This window comes from Corvus kubaryi, unplaced genomic scaffold, assembly GCF_017639235.1.
Source record: "Corvus kubaryi isolate FWS band 111438036 unplaced genomic scaffold, C.kubaryi_AGA036_p1.0 37193, whole genome shotgun sequence".
NCBI lineage: Eukaryota > Metazoa > Chordata > Aves > Passeriformes > Corvidae > Corvus > Corvus kubaryi.
In genome coordinates, this window is record NW_024581055.1 from 1002507 (window position 1) to 1007576 (window position 5070).

At 54.3% G+C, this 5070-nt stretch overlaps 1 protein-coding gene across 1 annotated transcript in view; it reads left to right on the forward strand.

The window, feature by feature from the left end:
• The window catches only part of CCDC12 (coiled-coil domain containing 12), a 16947-nt gene that overhangs the window by 546 nt on the left and 11331 nt on the right, over positions 1-5070 (forward strand). The window lies entirely within an intron of this gene.

Genomic DNA, 5070 nt, shown 5'->3' on the forward strand with positions numbered 1-5070 from the left:
TCACAGAGAGTCTGGAGTGGGGCTGGGGGTGTCAGGGGATCCCACGTAGATCCTCAGTTATTTGGGATATGGTGGGACGGGATTTAAGGATTTGGGGGGTCCCAAAGCGTCTGGAATGGGGGTTTTGGGGGAGAGTCAGGGGATCCCGAGTTATTTGGGATATGGGACGCAGTGGGTCTGGAATGGGGCTGCGGGTGTCCGAGGGATGATCCCAAATATTTTGGGCTTCAGGAGGAAAAAAGTAGGAAAACACTGGATGGGCTTTTCCTGTGGATAAAGCCCGGGGAAGCAGGGAATGGGAGAAGCCTGGCTGGAGATTCTCCTTCTTCCCGAGGAGCTGAGGCCTTTTCCCACGGCTTATTTTTAGCCATGGATTTGGGAGCAGAAGAGTTCTCTTGGATGCTGCTGGATCCCTTTGATCCAGCTCTTGGAATAACCCGGTGTGGGAAGGAGGGGAAGCATTCCATGGGCGAGGTGCCGCTGGATGAGCTGGGATGGCAGGGAAAGGGGCCTGGGTGGGATTGGGAGCAGCGAGGTTTCACAGGATCCCGGGAAAATCTGGAATGGACCTTTGGATCCACTTCCCTTTCCCTGCCACTTTTAGGGTTTCAGGGAATTTTTTTTCCCTTTCCCGTTCCTACAATGGCAGCGTTGGGAACTGATGGAGCAGCTGGGAAAACGTGGAATGAGCCTTCCTGGGTTTCTGTGGGATCTGTGTCCGGCCTGAGCAGCAGAACTTGGGAAGGAAGGGCGGGAAGTGGCAAGGGGACCTGGCAGGGTGGGAAAGGGGATCCGTGGGAATGTGTGACGCCAGCGGGAATGACTGGATGGGAAGGGAGAGAGGCTTGGGACCAGAAATCAGGGAATCCTGGGATGTTTGGCTGGGAAGAGACCTTAAGGATCATCCCATGGGCAGGGACACTTCCCGCTATCCCAGGCTGCTCCAGCCCGGCCTTGGGCACTGCCAGGGATCCAGGGGCAGCCCCAGCTGCTCTGGGAATTCCAGCCCCGCCCCTCCCCACCCTCCCAGCCCAGAATTCCTTCCCAAGGTCCCACCCCAATCTCCCATTTTCCAGTGGGAAGCCATTCCCTGGCTCCTGTCCCTCCATCCTTGTCCCCAGTCCCTCTCCAGCTCTTCTGGAGCCCCTTTAGGCCCTGAAAAAGCTCCAAGGTCTCCCTGGATCCACCTCTTTTCCAGGTGAATTCCTCAGCATTCCCATGACATCCACGGGAAGCTCTTCCCTGGCCTCACCCTCTCCACGTGTTCCTGAACTGCCAGGGCAGCCTCTGGAATATTTGGGATGCTGCCCAGGGCAGGGCTGGAATCCCCACTCCCGGAGGGATTGGAATCCCTGTGGATGCAGCCCCTGGGGACACGGATCAGGGCTGGCCTGGGAAGGGCCGGGAGTGGTCGGGCTCCATCTCCGAGGCTTTTCCAACCTCGATAATTCCAGGATTCCATGCCTCAGCCCCTCTTTCCTCATCACCAGTGGAGGCAAAATCTTGGAAAAGCCAACCATTCCAACGACTTTGCCTTCTTTTCCTTGGCTACGACCTCCCTGTTTCCTGCCAGGATTTTCCCAGGGAAGGGTTAATTCCTACAAAAATCCGGCAGAAAATTGCTGGGATTGGATTCTCCCGCTGCTCCGGAGTCTCCCTTGCCATTCCCATCTCCATGGCGATGGCCACAGGGATTTTCCATCATTTCCCCTTTTTCTCCCTCTCCATAAAAAAGGGATTAAAGGCTCCTCCGCATCCCGAACCTCATCCCGGGCTCCTTTCATCTCCTGGAATTCCAGCTGCTCCCTGCTCCGGCTGGATTTGCCAGAGCTTTGGGATGGGATGCATGGAAATGAGGAGTGACACAGAGCCTGCCCTGGCGATGGGGTAGGGATGCTGGGCCGGCATTCCCCCTGGGAATTCTCTGCCGCTTCTCCGGCTTATTTCATGGAATACTTTGCTGGGAAGGACCTTCGGGGTCATCCCATTCCATGGGCAGGGAATTGCAAGCAGCTCTTTGGTTTTTAATGGAGAATTCCTGGTTTGCCAAGGATGGAAAGCTGAGGGGTTGGGTTTTTCCAATTGGGTGGATCCAGCGTCATTCCAGAGGGGTGAAGGAGCTCCAAGCTCCTGGAAAAGAGCTTGGATACAGAGGGGGACTTTTCCCACCCTGCTGGAAGATTCCGGGAGAGCTCTGCCATTCCCAGCCCTCCGGGCAGAAATTTGGGAATTCTGTCGTGACGTGGATTGAAATTCCTGCTTTATTAAACCTTGGAAAATCCCGGATTTCTTTCGGGAAGGGACCTTAAAATTCATCCAATCCCATGGGCAGGGAGCACGGAACATTCCAGGCCTGGAATCCAGAGGAAAGCAAACCTAAGGCTGGAATTCCAGCAGGAATCCTAGTTTTTAAAGGGAATAAATGCTGGGAATTCCAGGAGGAGCCATCCCGAGCCGGTTTAAATTCCAGCAGGTTTTTGCGGAGCAGCTCGAGGTCCTTGGGAAGCTTTTCCTGCTTTTGATTCCCTTTCCGAGCCCTTTTTTTTGGGAGCTGGGAAAGGCTTTTCCCGACTTTTCTCCTTTATTCCCGGCTGGTTCTGTTCCCTCTCACAGCTCATCCCTTTGTTTTCCAGCCTTAGCTCCAGAAATCCAGGGAACGCAAATGATCCCGAGCCTTCGATCTCCGGGAGAGCGGGAACGTTTCAAGGGCAGCGGATTTTCATTGGAAAAAACCCCCTTGGAAGTCCAGGACTTCCTAAAAATTAGGGAGAAGCTGAAAGAAGGGAAACATTCTGGAAATATCCCAATTTTCCCTATTTCTTGCATCCTTTCTTAAGGAATTCTGCTTTTCCTGGAGTTTTCCTGCCATTCCTTTGTGTCCTGGAGGAAATTTCAGGTTATTCCCACTGGAAACACCGGGAATGTTCACGGAGGAACTTGGATTGTGGGAAAATCCCATTTTTTTGGGATTCTCTCGGGGTTGGAAGCACCAAAACCAGGGAAAACGGGAATTTCTTCCTTCTGCTCCCTCCGGTTCCGGATCAGATTTTTCCCTTAAGGAAAATTCTCCAAAAATATTGAGGTGGAAAAAAAGAAACGGGAAAGGAGAAGAAATCAGAATAAGGGAGATTCCTGCTTGGAAATTCCATGGAAAAGTGGGAAGCTGCTCCAGGAGCCTCCTGTGTCTGCAGCACTGGGATTCCCGAGGGAATCCGGCAGAGGTTGTGCTGTGGGAACGCTTTTTGTGGGAATACATTCCGGGATTCTCCGGAGAATTGAAGCGAGAGGCTGGGAATTCAGGAATTCCTGCTTTGGGATTGCCACTTTTCTTTCCTTTTCCCGTGTGAAGTGGGGGATGGGGGGCTTTTCCCATAATTGAAGGAAAAAACTCCTCGCTGGGACAATATTTGGGAATTCCCATTGGACACGTCCCGGATTTCCAGCTTTTCCCCTTTTCCTTTTGCCCTTGCTGTGAAATCCTGGGATTCGATGGCTCCAAGTTCCACTCTGAGGGGATTCCCAAGAAAATTCCATGGGACTTCCTCTGCTGTTCGGATGTGTGGGGATACCGATGATATTCCCAAAGATCCCTCAGCAAAATCCAGGTGGGATCGCTGGGTGGGAATTCCAGGCTCAGATTCCCTCTTCCATCCCAAAAATTCCTAATCCAAGAACTCCACAGCTCCTTCTCCTGCTGTTTTATCCTCAAATCCATGAAAAGCCGGAGCCTTTCCATGTTTTGGTGGGAGGGAAAGGTCTCCCATTGCTCCTTCTCTCATCCCGGCTCCGGAGCATTCCCTGTGTTGTTCCTCGAGCCGGAAAAATTCCTTTGGCTGCATCCCAAGCTTTTGTTCCTGGCTGGATTCGCTCCAGAGCCACATCCCTGCTCCTCCACACCTTCCCGGCCGGAGCGGGAGGAAGGGCCGGCACTGCTCCTTTTCCTGCTTTTCCGTCGTTTTCCTGCTTTCCCAAAGGCCCAGACAATCCCTGATCCCACACTTTGGGTTGTTGGGGCCTCGCTTTTCCCATTTCTTTTCTTGCTGGGATTTGTTTTGCCGGAGCAAAGCTCCTCGTGATCCCGAAATCTGAGTGCCAAAGGCTTGGGCAAATTGTTGCTGTGGAAACGGAGCCCAGGGAAGTTTTTCCAGCTGGGACAAAACTCCCGGAGGGCTCCGGAGGATCTGTTGCTATCCCGGCTTTTTTAGGGAAGTCTGAAAGGATCCCAGGGCTGGAGCACAGGGAATGTGCTTCCACAAGGTTGGTTCACCTTGGGCAATGTTCCCAGAGGCTCTTCCCAGCAATTCCAGCCTGGGGATGTTGGTTTGGAGATAAGAGGGATTTGCAGGAGTGGGATGGCTCAGGGGGGATCCCACGGATCCAGGGATGGGATCCTCAGGGCAGGAAGGGCTTGGAGCTGCTGGAGCAAAGCCAGAGGAGTCCATGGAGCTGCTCCAGGGCTGGAGCGAGGCTGGGAGAGCTGGGAATGTTCCCCTGGAGAAGGGAAGGACACAGGGAGAGCTCCGAGCCCCTTGCAGGGCCTAAAGGGGCTCCAGGAGAGCTGCAGAGGGACTGGGGACAAGGCCTGGAGGGACAGGACACAGGGAATGGCTTCCCAGTGCCAGAGGGCAGCGATGGATGGGAGATTGGGAATTGGGAATTGCTGGCTGGGAGGGTGGGGAGGGGCTGGGCTGGAATTGCCAGAGCAGCTGGGGCTGCCCCTGGATCCCTGGCAGTGCCCAAGGCCAGGCTGGACACTGGGGCTGGGAGCAGCCTGGGACAGTGGGAGGGGTCCCTGCCCGTGGGAATGGATGATCCTTAGGATCCCTTTCAATCCAAGCCTTTTGTGCCCCTGGGTTTAGGAAATGTTGGGAATTCAGCTCTGGGAATGCAGGAATGCCACAACCTCCTTCCTGCCACCCGTGCCGTGCTCCATGGGAGTGCAGGTCGGGATCAGTGGAGCTGAGCAGTGTTTGCTGTGTTCAGCCCTGCTGCTCTTCCTGGGAAATCCAGAGTCGGGCCTGCGCGCTTTCCCGCCTTTTTTGTCGCTTTCCCGCCTTTTTTGTCGCTTTC